This window comes from Pungitius pungitius, unplaced genomic scaffold (assembly GCF_949316345.1).
Source record: "Pungitius pungitius unplaced genomic scaffold, fPunPun2.1 scaffold_31, whole genome shotgun sequence".
Lineage (NCBI taxonomy): Eukaryota > Metazoa > Chordata > Actinopteri > Perciformes > Gasterosteidae > Pungitius > Pungitius pungitius.
Genome location: NW_026909910.1, coordinates 49,342 through 69,158, shown reverse-complemented (window position 1 = coordinate 69,158; position 19,817 = coordinate 49,342). Strand labels below are relative to the sequence as shown.

Below are 19,817 nucleotides of genomic sequence, written 5' to 3'. Positions count from 1 at the left end.
GTGGGTGCGTGGGGTTGAAGACACGGCACAGGACCGCAGGGTGGTGGGTTTCACAAAATGCTTTTTATTCGCACAATTCATCAATTAATTCGTTCGCTCGGTCGGTCGGTCCGTCTCCTCTCTCCCTCCTCGCTCGCCTCACTGTTTATAGGGGCGAGAGGAGACCCGTTAATTCCCCCCAGCTGGTTGCCAAGTGTTTCCACCTGGCACTGTTCCCCGAGCCACTCCCCCTCTCTCTCCCTCTGCAGCCGAGCCGAAACCACGCCCGCCACCACATACCCCCACCGCCCGACTTAGGCCGGGGAGCCGTCCGGCCTAGCTTACTCCCCCCCCCCTCCCTCGAGAGGGCGGGAGAGGAAGTCCGCCACGACCATCTGCGTCCCCGGCCTATGGACCACCTTGAAGTTAAAAGGCTGCATGGCCAGATACCACCGAGTGATCCGGGCGTTAGTATCCTTCATGCGGTGGAGCCATTGGAGCGGGGCGTGGTCCGAACAGAGGGTGAATGAGCGTCCCAGGAGGTAGTAGCGCAGGGAGCCCACCGCCCACCGGATGGCCAGGCACTCCTTTTCCACCGTGCTGTACCTGGCCTCCCTCTCCGATAGCTTCCGGCTGATGTAGACAACGGGGCGGTCGACCCCCTCCACCTCCTGGGACAAAACGGCCCCCAGCCCTCTGTCCGACGCGTCGGTCTGCAGAACAAACGGGAGAGAAAAGTTAGGTGTGTGGAGGAGTGGCTCCCCACAGAGAGTCTGTTTTACCTTCTCAAACGCCCGCTGGCACTGCTCCGACCACTGGACCGGATCTGACGCACCTTTCCGGGTCAGGTCGGTCAAGGGGCTGGCGAGGTCCGCAAAGCCGGCGATGAACCGTCTGTAGTAACCCGCCAGCCCCAAAAACCGCCTCACCTCTTTTTTTGTCTTAGGGCGCGGGCAGGCTGCAATAGCTGCCGTCTTGTCCACCTGAGGACGCACCTGCCCACCCCCCAAGTGGTACCCCAGATACCGTACCTCCCTCCGTCCAACTGCACACTTCCCCGGGTTGGCGGTGAGCCCGGCCCGCCTCAGCGACTCCAGCACCGCGTCCACCCGCCGCACATGCTCCGCCCAGGTGGTGCTGTGGATGATTACATCGTCCAGGTACGCGGCCGCATATGAGGCATGCGGACGCAGCACCCGGTCCATGAGGCGCTGGAACGTGGCCGGGGCACCGAACAAGCCGAAGGGAAGCATGGTGAATTGGTACAAACCATACGGAGTGGAGAAAGCCGTTTTCTCTCTGGACTCTGAAGACAGGGGAATCTGCCAGTAGCCCTTAGTTAAATCCAGGGTCGTAAAAAAACGTGCAGTGCCCAGCCGGTCCAGGAGTTCGTCGACCCGGGGCATTGGGTAGGCGTCGAATCGTGACACGTCGTTTACCTTGCGGTAGTCCACGCAGAACCGCACAGTCCCATCCTTCTTGGCCACCAGAACGATGGGGCTGCACCAGGCGCTGTTGGACTCTTCTATTACCCCCATCTCCAACATAGCCGCTAATTCCTCCCGAACCACTTTTCTTTTGTGTTCGGGTAGTCTGTAGGGTCGTGACCTCACCGTCACCCCCGGGGGTGTCTCGATTCGGTGCATTATCAGGTCGGTGCGGCCTGGCCGGGGGGAGAACACATCAGCAAACCGCTTCTGCAACTGGGCAATGTCCGCTCTCTGGTCCTCAGAGAGATGACCCTCACACGGGAGCGGGGTGGGATTAGCCGCTTTTGGCACCTCCGGCCCCAGGTCCTCTCTTTCCGATACTGTGGAAATCAGAGAAACAGACTCCGCCTCCCTCCAGGGTTTCAGGAGGTTGAGGTGGTATATTTGTGTCGCCCCGCCCCTGTCAGACCGCACCACCTCATAATCAACATCCCCCACCCGGCGTGTGACCTCGAAGGGCCCTTGCCACTTAGCCAGGAGTTTTGAGTTGGAAGAGGGAAGTAATACAAGTACCTTTTCTCCCGGTGTGAATTCTCGCAGCTTGGCCCCTCTGTTGTACAGCCGTTGTTGTCGTTCCTGGGCCTGGAGCAAATTCTCCCGTGACATCCTCCCCAGTGTGTGGAGCTTTGCTCGCAGGTCCAGGACGTACTGGATCTCGTTCTTTCCGGGGCTCGGACCTTCCTCCCAGCTTTCTTTAATAAGGTCCAGCACCCCTCTTGGTGACCTGCCAAACAGAAGCTCAAAGGGAGAAAATCCCGTGGAGGCCTGGGGGACCTCCCGGACTGCAAACAACAGAGGGTCAAGCCATTTGTCCCAATTACGTTCATCGTCGCTAATAAATTTACGAATCATGGACTTCAGCGTCCTATTCATCCGCTCTACCAACCCGTCGGTCTGGGGGTGGTACACACTCGTGCGGACGGACTTAATGCCCAGTAACCCGTAAAGTTCTCCCAGTGTGCGCGACATGAACGAGGTGCCCTGGTCTGTTAGAATCTCTTTCGGGATTCCAACCCGGGAGATGACCTGAAACAGAGCCTGCGCGACGCTCTTTGCAGAGATATTGCGCAATGGCACTGCCTCCGGATACCGGGTTGCGTAATCCATGAGGACTAACACAAAGCGGTATCCGCGTGCGCTCCGGTGAAATGGCCCGATGAGGTCCATGCCGATGCGCTCGAACGGAACCTCCACCAACGGTAGCGGCCGCAGCGGGGCACGTGGTATGGCTGGTGAATTAACCAATTGACACTCCGGGCAGGACGCACACCAGCGGCGCGCGTCCGCCCGGATGCCTGGCCAATAAAATCGGGCCATTATCCGGTCTAGTGTTTTCCCGTATCCCATGTGACCCGCCATCGGATTATAGTGAGCCGCCTGGAAAACCATTTCCCGGCGGCTTTTCGGTACTAACAACTGGGTGTTTTCCTGCCCTGTTCGAGTGTCACGACTCACTCTATACAGTCTGTCCCTAATCAATGAGAAGTGCGGGTACGACTGTGCTGCGTCAGGGCGCACCAAATGACCATCAATTCTTATCACTTGGTCGTAGGCTGAGCGTAGAGTATCGTCACGAGACTGCTCGAGTGGAAAATCTTCCATGGAGCGGAACTCGGGAACCGCCGGGGTCTCCTCGGGAGGCTCCGCCGGTTCCCCCTCTTCCCCGGCGGCGTCGGACGACCTCGCGTCACCGCTGAGCACCGCACACATACCGCATGTCCCTGTCGGTCGTGAACGCACCCCCGCAGCCTGCCCCATTAGCGTGTTAAATCCCTCCCAATCCGTTCCCAAAATTACGGGGTGCGTCAGGTGGGAGCTAACCGCGACCTTTATTCTATATTTTTTTCCCCTGAACCGAAGTTCGACGGACACTATGGGATACTCGTGAATGTCCCCGTGCACACACCTTATTTTCACCCGCGACGCTTCTACCAATGCCCCTGGCCGAACCAGGCTCTGGTGTATCATGGACTGCGAACAGCCCGAATCCACCATCGCCTGGCGTGTACCCCCCTGGATTCTTACCGGAACGCGGTACGTCGCTCCCGGGCCGGGGGAGGGTGATGGAGCGCCGGCAACCCGGATCACCTGCCCCACCTCCATCAGCGGGCACTCCCTCCGCAGATGGCCGGGCTGCCCACACTTCCAGCACTCCTGCCCTGGCGTTTGAGAACCTCCGAGTGGGTCAGGAAGAGTGCCGGCCCCGGTCGGTGCTGCGTGGTCGGCCCCCCTGGTACGAGCTGGTGACCGCGGCGTCGGCAAGGGCCACCCTGCCGCCGGCTGCTGGGTCCTCCTTCGCGGCGTGGGGACCGGCTGCGGCGGCGCGGGCGGGCGCCCGGCGTCGCCCCGTCCGCCGGGGTGGACCGCCAGGTGATCCTCTGCCAGGGTGACCGCGGCCTCCAACGTCGCCGGACGGTGGTACTGGACCCACGACGAGGTCCGCGGCGGGAGCCCCCGCAGAAACTGCTCCGTCACCACCTTCTCCACCACCGCCGGTGCGCCACCCGCGCCCTCCGGCTGCAGCCACCTGTTGGCCGCGTCCCGTAGCCGCTGAGCAAAGGCGAACGGACGGTCCTCCGGACCCAGCCTCGCCTCCCGGAAACGCCGCCTGTGGTCCTCGGGGGAGAGCCCCAGCCGGTCCATGATGGCCCTCTTTACCCCGGCGTAGTCCTGTCTTGCCCCGGGCGGCAGACCCAGGGCAGCTGTCTGCGCCTCTCCGGTCAGTAGTGGCAGCAGGCGGATTGCCCGTTCGTCCGCCGGCCACCCGCATGCCTCCGCCATCGCCTCGAACATTTCCAGGTACGACTGTACCTCGTCCGCCGGCGTCATTTTATGCAGCACCACCCCCGCGTACGCCGGGGGACCCGGTACCGGTGCTGCCGCGGCTGGCCGGGCCACCAGCTGCTCCAACACCCGGGTCTGCCGATCCGACTGGGCTTGGAGCGCCCCCAGAAAGTGCCGGTTGACCTCGGCCTGCTCCCGCTGCATCGCGGCGATCTCTCCCAGCATCCGCCCGAGCGCGATCGCCGGCTGCGCCATCCCCTCCGCCTGCTGATCGCCGGGTTCCATACCTAGTTGGGCGCCACTGTACGGTGTGGGTGCGTGGGGTTGAAGACACGGCACAGGACCGCAGGGTGGTGGGTTTCACAAAATGCTTTTTATTCGCACAATTCATCAATTAATTCGTTCGCTCGGTCGGTCGGTCCGTCTCCTCTCTCCCTCCTCGCTCGCCTCACTGTTTATAGGGGCGAGAGGAGACCCGTTAATTCCCCCCAGCTGGTTGCCAAGTGTTTCCACCTGGCACTGTTCCCCGAGCCACTCCCCCTCTCTCTCCCTCTGCAGCCGAGCCGAAACCACGCCCGCCACCACAGGCCGTAAGCTGCTTTTTATCTTTTTCCTAATCCTTTATAATGCGTCAATGAATTATGACACGCCTGCCGTTGGCATCTTTGTGTGGGTTAAATAAGGGTATGCAAAGAAGGCTGTGACATCCCATGCCGAAAATTGGATGGACTAGAGAAGACCCGCCCAGGGGTCCCAGCCAATCGGTGAATGGCCATTGCAGTCCCCGCCACCTCAAATGGCCTGACGATGGTATGGACGTAAGCCACCTTTCATCTTCTTCCTATTGCATCTCTTCTACAATGTGACATTTTTTTTACAATTGTGTAGGTGTACAATCTACGGCGCTGGGCGGCTTTCAGAGAGAGAAGTGAAAAAGCTTACGGCACCTGGGATTCCCAGGCGGTCTTCCATCCAGGTACTAACCAGGCGCTGCTCTGCTTAGCTTCCGAGATCAGACGAGATCGGGCGGAACCAGAGAGGTATGGCCGTAAGCTGCTTTTCATCTTTTTCCTAATCCTTTAAAACGTGTCAAAGATAATCAGAAGTTTCTTTTTCTAAAATTGAAGCAGTTCTTAGCATTGGCAAGAGAGGTTCCTAAAGCCTGAAGGTAACTTTACTTTTCTTCACTGGCAATTCTAACATGTTGGGTTAGCACCTGTATTTCAACGGCTAAATTACAAACAATAGTATGCCAATCGTAAATGTTGATCAACACTAATTTAGCAATCATGAAACGGAATCATTTTGGATAATATTGTCTAATTTCCTTTCATATCCAACGTTAAAACAACACTAAACATGCATCTCTTCAACAATGTGATATTCTTTTTGTAATTTGTAGGTGTACAATCTGCGGCGCTCGGCGGCTTTCGGAGAGAGAAGTGAAAGAGCTTACGGCACCTGGGATTCCCAGGCGGTCTTCCATCCAGGTACTAACCAGGCCCTGCTCTGCTTAGCTTCCGAGATCAGACGAGATCGGGCGGAACCAGAGAGGTATGGCCGTAAGCTGCTTTTTATCTTTTTCCTAATCCTTTATAATGCGTCAATGAATTATGACACGCCTGCCGTTGGCATCTTTGTGTGGGTTAAATAAGGGTATGCAAAGAAGGCTGTGACATCCCATGCCGAAAATTGGATGGACTAGAGAAGACCCGCCCAGGGGTCCCAGCCAATCGGTGAATGGCCATTGCAGTCCCCACCACCTCAAATGGCCTGACGATGGTATGGACGTAAGCCACCTTTCATCTTCTTCCTATTGCATCTCTTCTACAATGTGACATTTTTTTTACAATTGTGTAGGTGTACAATCTACGGCGCTGGGCGGCTTTCAGAGAGAGAAGTGAAAAAGCTTACGGCACCTGGGATTCCCAGGCGGTCTTCCATCCAGGTACTAACCAGGCCCTGCTCTGCTTAGCTTCCGAGATCAGACGAGATCGGGCGGAACCAGAGAGGTATGGCCGTAAGCTGCTTTTCATCTTTTTCCTAATCCTTTAAAACGTGTCAAAGATAATCAGAAGTTTCTTTTTCTAAAATTGAAGCAGTTCTTAGCATTGGCAAGAGAGGTTCCTAAAGCCTGAAGGTAACTTTACTTTTCTTCACTGGCAATTCTAACATGTTGGGTTAGCACCTGTATTTCAACGGCTAAATTACAAACAATAGTATGCCAATCGTAAATGTTGATCAACACTAATTTAGCAATCATGAAACGGAATCATTTTGGATAATATTGTCTAATTTCCTTTCATATCCAACGTTAAAACAACACTAAACATGCATCTCTTCAACAATGTGATATTCTTTTTGTAATTTGTAGGTGTACAATCTGCGGCGCTCGGCGGCTTTCGGAGAGAGAAGTGAAAAAGCTTACGGCACCTGGGATTCCCAGGCGGTCTTCCATCCAGGTACTAACCAGGCCCTGCTCTGCTTAGCTTCCGAGATCAGACGAGATCGGGCGGAACCAGAGAGGTATGGCCGTAAGCTGCTTTTTATCTTTTTCCTAATCCTTTATAATGCGTCAATGAATTATGACACGCCTGCCGTTGGCATCTTTGTGTGGGTTAAATAAGGGTATGCAAAGAAGGCTGTGACATCCCATGCCGAAAATTGGATGGACTAGAGAAGACCCGCCCAGGGGTCCCAGCCAATCGGTGAATGGCCATTGCAGTCCCCGCCACCTCAAATGGCCTGACGATGGTATGGACGTAAGCCACCTTTCATCTTCTTCCTATTGCATCTCTTCTACAATGTGACATTTTTTTTACAATTGTGTAGGTGTACAATCTACGGCGCTGGGCGGCTTTCAGAGAGAGAAGTGAAAAAGCTTACGGCACCTGGGATTCCCAGGCGGTCTTCCATCCAGGTACTAACCAGGCCCTGCTCTGCTTAGCTTCCGAGATCAGACGAGATCGGGCGGAACCAGAGAGGTATGGCCGTAAGCTGCTTTTCATCTTTTTCCTAATCCTTTAAAACGTGTCAAAGATAATCAGAAGTTTCTTTTTCTAAAATTGAAGCAGTTCTTAGCATTGGCAAGAGAGGTTCCTAAAGCCTGAAGGTAACTTTACTTTTCTTCACTGGCAATTCTAACATGTTGGGTTAGCACCTGTATTTCAACGGCTAAATTACAAACAATAGTATGCCAATCGTAAATGTTGATCAACACTAATTTAGCAATCATGAAACGGAATCATTTTGGATAATATTGTCTAATTTCCTTTCATATCCAACGTTAAAACAACACTAAACATGCATCTCTTCAACAATGTGATATTCTTTTTGTAATTTGTAGGTGTACAATCTGCGGCGCTCGGCGGCTTTCGGAGAGAGAAGTGAAAGAGCTTACGGCACCTGGGATTCCCAGGCGGTCTTCCATCCAGGTACTAACCAGGCCCTGCTCTGCTTAGCTTCCGAGATCAGACGAGATCGGGCGGAACCAGAGAGGTATGGCCGTAAGCTGCTTTTTATCTTTTTCCTAATCCTTTATAATGCGTCAATGAATTATGACACGCCTGCCGTTGGCATCTTTGTGTGGGTTAAATAAGGGTATGCAAAGAAGGCTGTGACATCCCATGCCGAAAATTGGATGGACTAGAGAAGACCCGCCCAGGGGTCCCAGCCAATCGGTGAATGGCCATTGCAGTCCCCGCCACCTCAAATGGCCTGACGATGGTATGGACGTAAGCCACCTTTCATCTTCTTCCTATTGCATCTCTTCTACAATGTGACATTTTTTTTACAATTGTGTAGGTGTACAATCTACGGCGCTGGGCGGCTTTCAGAGAGAGAAGTGAAAAAGCTTACGGCACCTGGGATTCCCAGGCGGTCTTCCATCCAGGTACTAACCAGGCCCTGCTCTGCTTAGCTTCCGAGATCAGACGAGATCGGGCGGAACCAGAGAGGTATGGCCGTAAGCTGCTTTTTATCTTTTTCCTAATCCTTTATAATGCGTCAATGAATTATGACACGCCTGCCGTTGGCATCTTTGTGTGGGTTAAATAAGGGTATGCAAAGAAGGCTGTGACATCCCATGCCGAAAATTGGATGGACTAGAGAAGACCCGCCCAGGGGTCCCAGCCAATCGGTGAATGGCCATTGCAGTCCCCGCCACCTCAAATGGCCTGACGATGGTATGGACGTAAGCCACCTTTCATCTTCTTCCTATTGCATCTCTTCTACAATGTGACATTTTTTTTACAATTGTGTAGGTGTACAATCTACGGCGCTGGGCGGCTTTCAGAGAGAGAAGTGAAAAAGCTTACGGCACCTGGGATTCCCAGGCGGTCTTCCATCCAGGTACTAACCAGGCCCTGCTCTGCTTAGCTTCCGAGATCAGACGAGATCGGGCGGAACCAGAGAGGTATGGCCGTAAGCTGCTTTTCATCTTTTTCCTAATCCTTTAAAACGTGTCAAAGATAATCAGAAGTTTCTTTTTCTAAAATTGAAGCAGTTCTTAGCATTGGCAAGAGAGGTTCCTAAAGCCTGAAGGTAACTTTACTTTTCTTCACTGGCAATTCTAACATGTTGGGTTAGCACCTGTATTTCAACGGCTAAATTACAAACAATAGTATGCCAATCGTAAATGTTGATCAACACTAATTTAGCAATCATGAAACGGAATCATTTTGGATAATATTGTCTAATTTCCTTTCATATCCAACGTTAAAACAACACTAAACATGCATCTCTTCAACAATGTGATATTCTTTTTGTAATTTGTAGGTGTACAATCTGCGGCGCTCGGCGGCTTTCGGAGAGAGAAGTGAAAAAGCTTACGGCACCTGGGATTCCCAGGCGGTCTTCCATCCAGGTACTAACCAGGCCCTGCTCTGCTTAGCTTCCGAGATCAGACGAGATCGGGCGGAACCAGAGAGGTATGGCCGTAAGCTGCTTTTTATCTTTTTCCTAATCCTTTATAATGCGTCAATGAATTATGACACGCCTGCCGTTGGCATCTTTGTGTGGGTTAAATAAGGGTATGCAAAGAAGGCTGTGACATCCCATGCCGAAAATTGGATGGACTAGAGAAGACCCGCCCAGGGGTCCCAGCCAATCGGTGAATGGCCATTGCAGTCCCCGCCACCTCAAATGGCCTGACGATGGTATGGACGTAAGCCACCTTTCATCTTCTTCCTATTGCATCTCTTCTACAATGTGACATTTTTTTTACAATTGTGTAGGTGTACAATCTACGGCGCTGGGCGGCTTTCAGAGAGAGAAGTGAAAAAGCTTACGGCACCTGGGATTCCCAGGCGGTCTTCCATCCAGGTACTAACCAGGCCCTGCTCTGCTTAGCTTCCGAGATCAGACGAGATCGGGCGGAACCAGAGAGGTATGGCCGTAAGCTGCTTTTCATCTTTTTCCTAATCCTTTAAAACGTGTCAAAGATAATCAGAAGTTTCTTTTTCTAAAATTGAAGCAGTTCTTAGCATTGGCAAGAGAGGTTCCTAAAGCCTGAAGGTAACTTTACTTTTCTTCACTGGCAATTCTAACATGTTGGGTTAGCACCTGTATTTCAACGGCTAAATTACAAACAATAGTATGCCAATCGTAAATGTTGATCAACACTAATTTAGCAATCATGAAACGGAATCATTTTGGATAATATTGTCTAATTTCCTTTCATATCCAACGTTAAAACAACACTAAACATGCATCTCTTCAACAATGTGATATTCTTTTTGTAATTTGTAGGTGTACAATCTGCGGCGCTCGGCGGCTTTCGGAGAGAGAAGTGAAAAAGCTTACGGCACCTGGGATTCCCAGGCGGTCTTCCATCCAGGTACTAACCAGGCCCTGCTCTGCTTAGCTTCCGAGATCAGACGAGATCGGGCGGAACCAGAGAGGTATGGCCGTAAGCTGCTTTTTATCTTTTTCCTAATCCTTTATAATGCGTCAATGAATTATGACACGCCTGCCGTTGGCATCTTTGTGTGGGTTAAATAAGGGTATGCAAAGAAGGCTGTGACATCCCATGCCGAAAATTGGATGGACTAGAGAAGACCCGCCCAGGGGTCCCAGCCAATCGGTGAATGGCCATTGCAGTCCCCGCCACCTCAAATGGCCTGACGATGGTATGGACGTAAGCCACCTTTCATCTTCTTCCTATTGCATCTCTTCTACAATGTGACATTTTTTTTACAATTGTGTAGGTGTACAATCTACGGCGCTGGGCGGCTTTCAGAGAGAGAAGTGAAAAAGCTTACGGCACCTGGGATTCCCAGGCGGTCTTCCATCCAGGTACTAACCAGGCCCTGCTCTGCTTAGCTTCCGAGATCAGACGAGATCGGGCGGAACCAGAGAGGTATGGCCGTAAGCTGCTTTTTATCTTTTTCCTAATCCTTTATAATGCGTCAATGAATTATGACACGCCTGCCGTTGGCATCTTTGTGTGGGTTAAATAAGGGTATGCAAAGAAGGCTGTGACATCCCATGCCGAAAATTGGATGGACTAGAGAAGACCCGCCCAGGGGTCCCAGCCAATCGGTGAATGGCCATTGCAGTCCCCGCCACCTCAAATGGCCTGACGATGGTATGGACGTAAGCCACCTTTCATCTTCTTCCTATTGCATCTCTTCTACAATGTGACATTTTTTTTACAATTGTGTAGGTGTACAATCTACGGCGCTGGGCGGCTTTCAGAGAGAGAAGTGAAAAAGCTTACGGCACCTGGGATTCCCAGGCGGTCTTCCATCCAGGTACTAACCAGGCCCTGCTCTGCTTAGCTTCCGAGATCAGACGAGATCGGGCGGAACCAGAGAGGTATGGCCGTAAGCTGCTTTTCATCTTTTTCCTAATCCTTTAAAACGTGTCAAAGATAATCAGAAGTTTCTTTTTCTAAAATTGAAGCAGTTCTTAGCATTGGCAAGAGAGGTTCCTAAAGCCTGAAGGTAACTTTACTTTTCTTCACTGGCAATTCTAACATGTTGGGTTAGCACCTGTATTTCAACGGCTAAATTACAAACAATAGTATGCCAATCGTAAATGTTGATCAACACTAATTTAGCAATCATGAAACGGAATCATTTTGGATAATATTGTCTAATTTCCTTTCATATCCAACGTTAAAACAACACTAAACATGCATCTCTTCAACAATGTGATATTCTTTTTGTAATTTGTAGGTGTACAATCTGCGGCGCTCGGCGGCTTTCGGAGAGAGAAGTGAAAGAGCTTTCGGCACCTGGGATTCCCAGGCGGTCTTCCATCCAGGTACTAACCAGGCCCTGCTCTGCTTAGCTTCCGAGATCAGACGAGATCGGGCGGAACCAGAGAGGTATGGCCGTAAGCTGCTTTTTATCTTTTTCCTAATCCTTTATAATGCGTCAATGAATTATGACACGCCTGCCGTTGGCATCTTTGTGTGGGTTAAATAAGGGTATGCAAAGAAGGCTGTGACATCCCATGCCGAAAATTGGATGGACTAGAGAAGACCCGCCCAGGGGTCCCAGCCAATCGGTGAATGGCCATTGCAGTCCCCGCCACCTCAAATGGCCTGACGATGGTATGGACGTAAGCCACCTTTCATCTTCTTCCTATTGCATCTCTTCTACAATGTGACATTTTTTTTACAATTGTGTAGGTGTACAATCTACGGCGCTGGGCGGCTTTCAGAGAGAGAAGTGAAAAAGCTTACGGCACCTGGGATTCCCAGGCGGTCTTCCATCCAGGTACTAACCAGGCCCTGCTCTGCTTAGCTTCCGAGATCAGACGAGATCGGGCGGAACCAGAGAGGTATGGCCGTAAGCTGCTTTTTATCTTTTTCCTAATCCTTTATAATGCGTCAATGAATTATGACACGCCTGCCGTTGGCATCTTTGTGTGGGTTAAATAAGGGTATGCAAAGAAGGCTGTGACATCCCATGCCGAAAATTGGATGGACTAGAGAAGACCCGCCCAGGGGTCCCAGCCAATCGGTGAATGGCCATTGCAGTCCCCGCCACCTCAAATGGCCTGACGATGGTATGGACGTAAGCCACCTTTCATCTTCTTCCTATTGCATCTCTTCTACAATGTGACATTTTTTTTACAATTGTGTAGGTGTACAATCTACGGCGCTGGGCGGCTTTCAGAGAGAGAAGTGAAAAAGCTTACGGCACCTGGGATTCCCAGGCGGTCTTCCATCCAGGTACTAACCAGGCCCTGCTCTGCTTAGCTTCCGAGATCAGACGAGATCGGGCGGAACCAGAGAGGTATGGCCGTAAGCTGCTTTTTATCTTTTTCCTAATCCTTTATAATGCGTCAATGAATTATGACACGCCTGCCGTTGGCATCTTTGTGTGGGTTAAATAAGGGTATGCAAAGAAGGCTGTGACATCCCATGCCGAAAATTGGATGGACTAGAGAAGACCCGCCCAGGGGTCCCAGCCAATCGGTGAATGGCCATTGCAGTCCCCGCCACCTCAAATGGCCTGACGATGGTATGGACGTAAGCCACCTTTCATCTTCTTCCTATTGCATCTCTTCTACAATGTGACATTTTTTTTACAATTGTGTAGGTGTACAATCTACGGCGCTGGGCGGCTTTCAGAGAGAGAAGTGAAAAAGCTTACGGCACCTGGGATTCCCAGGCGGTCTTCCATCCAGGTACTAACCAGGCCCTGCTCTGCTTAGCTTCCGAGATCAGACGAGATCGGGCGGAACCAGAGAGGTATGGCCGTAAGCTGCTTTTCATCTTTTTCCTAATCCTTTAAAACGTGTCAAAGATAATCAGAAGTTTCTTTTTCTAAAATTGAAGCAGTTCTTAGCATTGGCAAGAGAGGTTCCTAAAGCCTGAAGGTAACTTTACTTTTCTTCACTGGCAATTCTAACATGTTGGGTTAGCACCTGTATTTCAACGGCTAAATTACAAACAATAGTATGCCAATCGTAAATGTTGATCAACACTAATTTAGCAATCATGAAACGGAATCATTTTGGATATTATTGTCTAATTTCCTTTCATATCCAACGTTAAAACAACACTAAACATGCATCTCTTCAACAATGTGATATTCTTTTTGTAATTTGTAGGTGTACAATCTGCGGCGCTCGGCGGCTTTCGGAGAGAGAAGTGAAAAAGCTTACGGCACCTGGGATTCCCAGGCGGTCTTCCATCCAGGTACTAACCAGGCCCTGCTCTGCTTAGCTTCCGAGATCAGACGAGATCGGGCGGAACCAGAGAGGTATGGCCGTAAGCTGCTTTTTATCTTTTTCCTAATCCTTTATAATGCGTCAATGAATTATGACACGCCTGCCGTTGGCATCTTTGTGTGGGTTAAATAAGGGTATGCAAAGAAGGCTGTGACATCCCATGCCGAAAATTGGATGGACTAGAGAAGACCCGCCCAGGGGTCCCAGCCAATCGGTGAATGGCCATTGCAGTCCCCGCCACCTCAAATGGCCTGACGATGGTATGGACGTAAGCCACCTTTCATCTTCTTCCTATTGCATCTCTTCTACAATGTGACATTTTTTTTACAATTGTGTAGGTGTACAATCTACGGCGCTGGGCGGCTTTCAGAGAGAGAAGTGAAAAAGCTTACGGCACCTGGGATTCCCAGGCGGTCTTCCATCCAGGTACTAACCAGGCCCTGCTCTGCTTAGCTTCCGAGATCAGACGAGATCGGGCGGAACCAGAGAGGTATGGCCGTAAGCTGCTTTTCATCTTTTTCCTAATCCTTTATAATGCGTCAATGAATTATGACACGCCTGCCGTTGGCATCTTTGTGTGGGTTAAATAAGGGTATGCAAAGAAGGCTGTGACATCCCATGCCGAAAATTGGATGGACTAGAGAAGACCCGCCCAGGGGTCCCAGCCAATCGGTGAATGGCCATTGCAGTCCCCGCCACCTCAAATGGCCTGACGATGGTATGGACGTAAGCCACCTTTCATCTTCTTCCTATTGCATCTCTTCTACAATGTGACATTTTTTTTACAATTGTGTAGGTGTACAATCTACGGCGCTGGGCGGCTTTCAGAGAGAGAAGTGAAAAAGCTTACGGCACCTGGGATTCCCAGGCGGTCTTCCATCCAGGTACTAACCAGGCCCTGCTCTGCTTAGCTTCCGAGATCAGACGAGATCGGGCGGAACCAGAGAGGTATGGCCGTAAGCTGCTTTTCATCTTTTTCCTAATCCTTTAAAACGTGTCAAAGATAATCAGAAGTTTCTTTTTCTAAAATTGAAGCAGTTCTTAGCATTGGCAAGAGAGGTTCCTAAAGCCTGAAGGTAACTTTACTTTTCTTCACTGGCAATTCTAACATGTTGGGTTAGCACCTGTATTTCAACGGCTAAATTACAAACAATAGTATGCCAATCGTAAATGTTGATCAACACTAATTTAGCAATCATGAAACGGAATCATTTTGGATAATATTGTCTAATTTCCTTTCATATCCAACGTTAAAACAACACTAAACATGCATCTCTTCAACAATGTGATATTCTTTTTGTAATTTGTAGGTGTACAATCTGCGGCGCTCGGCGGCTTTCGGAGAGAGAAGTGAAAAAGCTTACGGCACCTGGGATTCCCAGGCGGTCTTCCATCCAGGTACTAACCAGGCCCTGCTCTGCTTAGCTTCCGAGATCAGACGAGATCGGGCGGAACCAGAGAGGTATGGCCGTAAGCTGCTTTTTATCTTTTTCCTAATCCTTTATAATGCGTCAATGAATTATGACACGCCTGCCGTTGGCATCTTTGTGTGGGTTAAATAAGGGTATGCAAAGAAGGCTGTGACATCCCATGCCGAAAATTGGATGGACTAGAGAAGACCCGCCCAGGGGTCCCAGCCAATCGGTGAATGGCCATTGCAGTCCCCGCCACCTCAAATGGCCTGACGATGGTATGGACGTAAGCCACCTTTCATCTTCTTCCTATTGCATCTCTTCTACAATGTGACATTTTTTTTACAATTGTGTAGGTGTACAATCTACGGCGCTGGGCGGCTTTCAGAGAGAGAAGTGAAAAAGCTTACGGCACCTGGGATTCCCAGGCGGTCTTCCATCCAGGTACTAAGCAGGCCCTGCTCTGCTTAGCTTCCGAGATCAGACGAGATCGGGCGGAACCAGAGAGGTATGGCCGTAAGCTGCTTTTCATCTTTTTCCTAATCCTTTAAAACGTGTCAAAGATAATCAGAAGTTTCTTTTTCTAAAATTGAAGCAGTTCTTAGCATTGGCAAGAGAGGTTCCTAAAGCCTGAAGGTAACTTTACTTTTCTTCACTGGCAATTCTAACATGTTGGGTTAGCACCTGTATTTCAACGGCTAAATTACAAACAATAGTATGCCAATCGTAAATGTTGATCAACACTAATTTAGCAATCATGAAACGGAATCATTTTGGATAATATTGTCTAATTTCCTTTCATATCCAACGTTAAAACAACACTAAACATGCATCTCTTCAACAATGTGATATTCTTTTTGTAATTTGTAGGTGTACAATCTGCGGCGCTCGGCGGCTTTCGGAGAGAGAAGTGAAAAAGCTTACGGCACCTGGGATTCCCAGGCGGTCTTCCATCCAGGTACTAACCAGGCCCTGCTCTGCTTAGCTTCCGAGATCAGACGAGATCGGGCGGAACCAGAGAGGTATGGCCGTAAGCTGCTTTTTATCTTTTTCCTAATCCTTTATAATGCGTCAATGAATTATGACACGCCTGCCGTTGGCATCTTTGTGTGGGTTAAATAAGGGTATGCAAAGAAGGCTGTGACATCCCATGCCGAAAATTGGATGGACTAGAGAAGACCCGCCCAGGGGTCCCAGCCAATCGGTGAATGGCCATTGCAGTCCCCGCCACCTCAAATGGCCTGACGATGGTATGGACGTAAGCCACCTTTCATCTTCTTCCTATTGCATCTCTTCTACAATGTGACATTTTTTTTACAATTGTGTAGGTGTACAATCTACGGCGCTGGGCGGCTTTCAGAGAGAGAAGTGAAAAAGCTTACGGCACCTGGGATTCCCAGGCGGTCTTCCATCCAGGTACTAACCAGGCCCTTCTCTGCTTAGCTTCCGAGATCAGACGAGATCGGGCGGAACCAGAGAGGTATGGCCGTAAGCTGCTTTTCATCTTTTTCCTAATCCTTTAAAACGTGTCAAAGATAATCAGAAGTTTCTTTTTCTAAAATTGAAGCAGTTCTTAGCATTGGCAAGAGAGGTTCCTAAAGCCTGAAGGTAACTTTACTTTTCTTCACTGGCAATTCTAACATGTTGGGTTAGCACCTGTATTTCAACGGCTAAATTACAAACAATAGTATGCCAATCGTAAATGTTGATCAACACTAATTTAGCAATCATGAAACGGAATCATTTTGGATAATATTGTCTAATTTCCTTTCATATCCAACGTTAAAACAACACTAAACATGCATCTCTTCAACAATGTGATATTCTTTTTGTAATTTGTAGGTGTACAATCTGCGGCGCTCGGCGGCTTTCGGAGAGAGAAGTGAAAGAGCTTACGGCACCTGGGATTCCCAGGCGGTCTTCCATCCAGGTACTAACCAGGCCCTGCTCTGCTTAGCTTCCGAGATCAGACGAGATCGGGCGGAACCAGAGAGGTATGGCCGTAAGCTGCTTTTTATCTTTTTCCTAATCCTTTATAATGCGTCAATGAATTATGACACGCCTGCCGTTGGCATCTTTGTGTGGGTTAAATAAGGGTATGCAAAGAAGGCTGTGACATCCCATGCCGAAAATTGGATGGACTAGAGAAGACCCGCCCAGGGGTCCCAGCCAATCGGTGAATGGCCATTGCAGTCCCCGCCACCTCAAATGGCCTGACGATGGTATGGACGTAAGCCACCTTTCATCTTCTTCCTATTGCATCTCTTCTACAATGTGACATTTTTTTTACAATTGTGTAGGTGTACAATCTACGGCGCTGGGCGGCTTTCAGAGAGAGAAGTGAAAAAGCTTACGGCACCTGGGATTCCCAGGCGGTCTTCCATCCAGGTACTAACCAGGCCCTGCTCTGCTTAGCTTCCGAGATCAGACGAGATCGGGCGGAACCAGAGAGGTATGGCCGTAAGCTGCTTTTTATCTTTTTCCTAATCCTTTATAATGCGTCAATGAATTATGACACGCCTGCCGTTGGCATCTTTGTGTGGGTTAAATAAGGGTATGCAAAGAAGGCTGTGACATCCCATGCCGAAAATTGGATGGACTAGAGAAGACCCGCCCAGGGGTCCCAGCCAATCGGTGAATGGCCATTGCAGTCCCCGCCACCTCAAATGGCCTGACGATGGTATGGACGTAAGCCACCTTTCATCTTCTTCCTATTGCATCTCTTCTACAATGTGACATTTTTTTTACAATTGTGTAGGTGTACAATCTACGGCGCTGGGCGGCTTTCAGAGAGAGAAGTGAAAAAGCTTACGGCACCTGGGATTCCCAGGCGGTCTTCCATCCAGGTACTAACCAGGCCCTGCTCTGCTTAGCTTCCGAGATCAGACGAGATCGGGCGGAACCAGAGAGGTATGGCCGTAAGCTGCTTTTCATCTTTTTCCTAATCCTTTAAAACGTGTCAAAGATAATCAGAAGTTTCTTTTTCTAAAATTGAAGCAGTTCTTAGCATTGGCAAGAGAGGTTCCTAAAGCCTGAAGGTAACTTTACTTTTCTTCACTGGCAATTCTAACATGTTGGGTTAGCACCTGTATTTCAACGGCTAAATTACAAACAATAGTATGCCAATCGTAAATGTTGATCAACACTAATTTAGCAATCATGAAACGGAATCATTTTGGATAATATTGTCTAATTTCCTTTCATATCCAACGTTAAAACAACACTAAACATGCATCTCTTCAACAATGTGATATTCTTTTTGTAATTTGTAGGTGTACAATCTGCGGCGCTCGGCGGCTTTCGGAGAGAGAAGTGAAAAAGCTTACGGCACCTGGGATTCCCAGGCGGTCTTCCATCCAGGTACTAACCAGGCCCTGCTCTGCTTAGCTTCCGAGATCAGACGAGATCGGGCGGAACCAGAGAGGTATGGCCGTAAGCTGCTTTTTATCTTTTTCCTAATCCTTTATAATGCGTCAATGAATTATGACACGCCTGCCGTTGGCATCTTTGTGTGGGTTAAATAAGGGTATGCAAAGAAGGCTGTGACATCCCATGCCGAAAATTGGATGGACTAGAGAAGACCCGCCCAGGGGTCCCAGCCAATCGGTGAATGGCCATTGCAGTCCCCGCCACCTCAAATGGCCTGACGATGGTATGGACGTAAGCCACCTTTCATCTTCTTCCTATTGCATCTCTTCTACAATGTGACATTTTTTTTACAATTGTGTAGGTGTACAATCTACGGCGCTGGGCGGCTTTCAGAGAGAGAAGTGAAAAAGCTTACGGCACCTGGGATTCCCAGGCGGTCTTCCATCCAGGTACTAACCAGGCCCTGCTCTGCTTAGCTTCCGAGATCAGACGAGATCGGGCGGAACCAGAGAGGTATGGCCGTAAGCTGCTTTTCATCTTTTTCCTAATCCTTTAAAACGTGTCAAAGATAATCAGAAGTTTCTTTTTCTAAAATTGAAGCAGTTCTTAGCATTGGCAAGAGAGGTTCCTAAAGCCTGAAGGTAACTTTACTTTTCTTCACTGGCAATTCTAACATGTTGGGTTAGCACCTGTATTTCAACGGCTAAATTACAAACAATAGTATGCCAATCGTAAATGTTGATCAACACTAATTTAGCAATCATGAAACGGAATCATTTTGGATAATATTGTCTAATTTCCTTTCATATCCAACGTTAAAACAACACTAAACATGCATCTCTTCAACAATGTGATATTCTTTTTGTAATTTGTAGGTGTACAATCTGCGGCGCTCGGCGGCTTTCGGAGAGAGAAGTGAAAAAGCTTACGGCACCTGGGATTCCCAGGCGGTCTTCCATCCAGGTACTAACCAGGCCCTGCTCTGCTTAGCTTCCGAGATCAGACGAGATCGGGCGGAACCAGAGAGGTATGGCCGTAAGCTGCTTTTTATCTTTTTCCTAATCCTTTATAATGCGTCAATGAATTATGACACGCCTGCCGTTGGCATCTTTGTGTGGGTTAAATAAGGGTATGCAAAGAAGGCTGTGACATCCCATGCCGAAAATTGGATGGACTAGAGAAGACCCGCCCAGGGGTCCCAGCCAATCGGTGAATGGCCATTGCAGTCCCCGCCACCTCAAATGGCCTGACGATGGTATGGACGTAAGCCACCTTTCATCTTCTTCCTATTGCATCTCTTCTACAATGTGACATTTTTTTTACAATTGTGTAGGTGTACAATCTACGGCGCTGGGCGGCTTTCAGAGAGAGAAGTGAAAAAGCTTACGGCACCTGGGATTCCCAGGCGGTCTTCCATCCAGGTACTAACCAGGCCCTGCTCTGCTTAGCTTCCGAGATCAGACGAGATCGGGCGGAACCAGAGAGGTATGGCCGTAAGCTGCTTTTTATCTTTTTCCTAATCCTTTATAATGCGTCAATGAATTATGACACGCCTGCCGTTGGCATCTTTGTGTGGGTTAAATAAGGGTATGCAAAG

The 19,817-nt window shown here is 49.6% G+C and overlaps 31 non-coding genes across 31 annotated transcripts; all 31 read right to left on the bottom strand.

The window, feature by feature from the left end:
- Positions 1 to 5,188: 5,188 nt before the first annotated feature.
- LOC134123105 (5S ribosomal RNA) lies at positions 5,189 to 5,307 on the bottom strand. Its single transcript, XR_009954614.1, has one exon. It is a non-coding gene; the product is annotated as a 5S ribosomal RNA (ribosomal RNA).
- A 395-nt stretch (positions 5,308 to 5,702) lies between these two features.
- On the bottom strand, positions 5,703 to 5,821 carry LOC134123283 (5S ribosomal RNA). Its single transcript, XR_009954769.1, has one exon. It is a non-coding gene; the product is annotated as a 5S ribosomal RNA (ribosomal RNA).
- A 339-nt stretch (positions 5,822 to 6,160) lies between these two features.
- Positions 6,161 to 6,279, bottom strand: LOC134123282 (5S ribosomal RNA). The gene has a single exon (XR_009954768.1). It is a non-coding gene; the product is annotated as a 5S ribosomal RNA (ribosomal RNA).
- A 395-nt stretch (positions 6,280 to 6,674) lies between these two features.
- On the bottom strand, positions 6,675 to 6,793 carry LOC134123281 (5S ribosomal RNA). Its single transcript, XR_009954767.1, has one exon. It is a non-coding gene; the product is annotated as a 5S ribosomal RNA (ribosomal RNA).
- A 339-nt stretch (positions 6,794 to 7,132) lies between these two features.
- LOC134123280 (5S ribosomal RNA) lies at positions 7,133 to 7,251 on the bottom strand. The gene has a single exon (XR_009954766.1). It is a non-coding gene; the product is annotated as a 5S ribosomal RNA (ribosomal RNA).
- A 395-nt stretch (positions 7,252 to 7,646) lies between these two features.
- LOC134123279 (5S ribosomal RNA) lies at positions 7,647 to 7,765 on the bottom strand. Its single transcript, XR_009954765.1, has one exon. It is a non-coding gene; the product is annotated as a 5S ribosomal RNA (ribosomal RNA).
- A 339-nt stretch (positions 7,766 to 8,104) lies between these two features.
- On the bottom strand, positions 8,105 to 8,223 carry LOC134123278 (5S ribosomal RNA). Its single transcript, XR_009954764.1, has one exon. It is a non-coding gene; the product is annotated as a 5S ribosomal RNA (ribosomal RNA).
- A 339-nt stretch (positions 8,224 to 8,562) lies between these two features.
- LOC134123277 (5S ribosomal RNA) lies at positions 8,563 to 8,681 on the bottom strand. Its single transcript, XR_009954763.1, has one exon. It is a non-coding gene; the product is annotated as a 5S ribosomal RNA (ribosomal RNA).
- Positions 8,682 to 9,076: 395 nt separating this feature from the next.
- LOC134123275 (5S ribosomal RNA) lies at positions 9,077 to 9,195 on the bottom strand. The gene has a single exon (XR_009954761.1). It is a non-coding gene; the product is annotated as a 5S ribosomal RNA (ribosomal RNA).
- Positions 9,196 to 9,534: 339 nt separating this feature from the next.
- On the bottom strand, positions 9,535 to 9,653 carry LOC134123274 (5S ribosomal RNA). Its single transcript, XR_009954760.1, has one exon. It is a non-coding gene; the product is annotated as a 5S ribosomal RNA (ribosomal RNA).
- A 395-nt stretch (positions 9,654 to 10,048) lies between these two features.
- On the bottom strand, positions 10,049 to 10,167 carry LOC134123273 (5S ribosomal RNA). The gene has a single exon (XR_009954759.1). It is a non-coding gene; the product is annotated as a 5S ribosomal RNA (ribosomal RNA).
- A 339-nt stretch (positions 10,168 to 10,506) lies between these two features.
- Positions 10,507 to 10,625, bottom strand: LOC134123272 (5S ribosomal RNA). Its single transcript, XR_009954758.1, has one exon. It is a non-coding gene; the product is annotated as a 5S ribosomal RNA (ribosomal RNA).
- Positions 10,626 to 10,964: 339 nt separating this feature from the next.
- LOC134123271 (5S ribosomal RNA) lies at positions 10,965 to 11,083 on the bottom strand. Its single transcript, XR_009954757.1, has one exon. It is a non-coding gene; the product is annotated as a 5S ribosomal RNA (ribosomal RNA).
- Positions 11,084 to 11,478: 395 nt separating this feature from the next.
- On the bottom strand, positions 11,479 to 11,597 carry LOC134123055 (5S ribosomal RNA). Its single transcript, XR_009954564.1, has one exon. It is a non-coding gene; the product is annotated as a 5S ribosomal RNA (ribosomal RNA).
- A 339-nt stretch (positions 11,598 to 11,936) lies between these two features.
- LOC134123270 (5S ribosomal RNA) lies at positions 11,937 to 12,055 on the bottom strand. The gene has a single exon (XR_009954756.1). It is a non-coding gene; the product is annotated as a 5S ribosomal RNA (ribosomal RNA).
- A 339-nt stretch (positions 12,056 to 12,394) lies between these two features.
- Positions 12,395 to 12,513, bottom strand: LOC134123269 (5S ribosomal RNA). The gene has a single exon (XR_009954755.1). It is a non-coding gene; the product is annotated as a 5S ribosomal RNA (ribosomal RNA).
- Positions 12,514 to 12,852: 339 nt separating this feature from the next.
- Positions 12,853 to 12,971, bottom strand: LOC134123268 (5S ribosomal RNA). Its single transcript, XR_009954754.1, has one exon. It is a non-coding gene; the product is annotated as a 5S ribosomal RNA (ribosomal RNA).
- A 395-nt stretch (positions 12,972 to 13,366) lies between these two features.
- Positions 13,367 to 13,485, bottom strand: LOC134123267 (5S ribosomal RNA). The gene has a single exon (XR_009954753.1). It is a non-coding gene; the product is annotated as a 5S ribosomal RNA (ribosomal RNA).
- A 339-nt stretch (positions 13,486 to 13,824) lies between these two features.
- Positions 13,825 to 13,943, bottom strand: LOC134123266 (5S ribosomal RNA). Its single transcript, XR_009954752.1, has one exon. It is a non-coding gene; the product is annotated as a 5S ribosomal RNA (ribosomal RNA).
- A 339-nt stretch (positions 13,944 to 14,282) lies between these two features.
- On the bottom strand, positions 14,283 to 14,401 carry LOC134123264 (5S ribosomal RNA). Its single transcript, XR_009954750.1, has one exon. It is a non-coding gene; the product is annotated as a 5S ribosomal RNA (ribosomal RNA).
- A 395-nt stretch (positions 14,402 to 14,796) lies between these two features.
- LOC134123263 (5S ribosomal RNA) lies at positions 14,797 to 14,915 on the bottom strand. Its single transcript, XR_009954749.1, has one exon. It is a non-coding gene; the product is annotated as a 5S ribosomal RNA (ribosomal RNA).
- Positions 14,916 to 15,254: 339 nt separating this feature from the next.
- Positions 15,255 to 15,373, bottom strand: LOC134123050 (5S ribosomal RNA). Its single transcript, XR_009954559.1, has one exon. It is a non-coding gene; the product is annotated as a 5S ribosomal RNA (ribosomal RNA).
- Positions 15,374 to 15,768: 395 nt separating this feature from the next.
- LOC134123262 (5S ribosomal RNA) lies at positions 15,769 to 15,887 on the bottom strand. The gene has a single exon (XR_009954748.1). It is a non-coding gene; the product is annotated as a 5S ribosomal RNA (ribosomal RNA).
- Positions 15,888 to 16,226: 339 nt separating this feature from the next.
- On the bottom strand, positions 16,227 to 16,345 carry LOC134122983 (5S ribosomal RNA). Its single transcript, XR_009954493.1, has one exon. It is a non-coding gene; the product is annotated as a 5S ribosomal RNA (ribosomal RNA).
- A 395-nt stretch (positions 16,346 to 16,740) lies between these two features.
- Positions 16,741 to 16,859, bottom strand: LOC134123260 (5S ribosomal RNA). Its single transcript, XR_009954747.1, has one exon. It is a non-coding gene; the product is annotated as a 5S ribosomal RNA (ribosomal RNA).
- Positions 16,860 to 17,198: 339 nt separating this feature from the next.
- Positions 17,199 to 17,317, bottom strand: LOC134123259 (5S ribosomal RNA). The gene has a single exon (XR_009954746.1). It is a non-coding gene; the product is annotated as a 5S ribosomal RNA (ribosomal RNA).
- A 339-nt stretch (positions 17,318 to 17,656) lies between these two features.
- Positions 17,657 to 17,775, bottom strand: LOC134123258 (5S ribosomal RNA). Its single transcript, XR_009954745.1, has one exon. It is a non-coding gene; the product is annotated as a 5S ribosomal RNA (ribosomal RNA).
- Positions 17,776 to 18,170: 395 nt separating this feature from the next.
- Positions 18,171 to 18,289, bottom strand: LOC134123257 (5S ribosomal RNA). The gene has a single exon (XR_009954744.1). It is a non-coding gene; the product is annotated as a 5S ribosomal RNA (ribosomal RNA).
- Positions 18,290 to 18,628: 339 nt separating this feature from the next.
- On the bottom strand, positions 18,629 to 18,747 carry LOC134123256 (5S ribosomal RNA). The gene has a single exon (XR_009954743.1). It is a non-coding gene; the product is annotated as a 5S ribosomal RNA (ribosomal RNA).
- Positions 18,748 to 19,142: 395 nt separating this feature from the next.
- Positions 19,143 to 19,261, bottom strand: LOC134123255 (5S ribosomal RNA). Its single transcript, XR_009954742.1, has one exon. It is a non-coding gene; the product is annotated as a 5S ribosomal RNA (ribosomal RNA).
- A 339-nt stretch (positions 19,262 to 19,600) lies between these two features.
- LOC134123252 (5S ribosomal RNA) lies at positions 19,601 to 19,719 on the bottom strand. The gene has a single exon (XR_009954739.1). It is a non-coding gene; the product is annotated as a 5S ribosomal RNA (ribosomal RNA).
- Between the last annotated feature and the right edge of the window lie 98 nt (positions 19,720 to 19,817).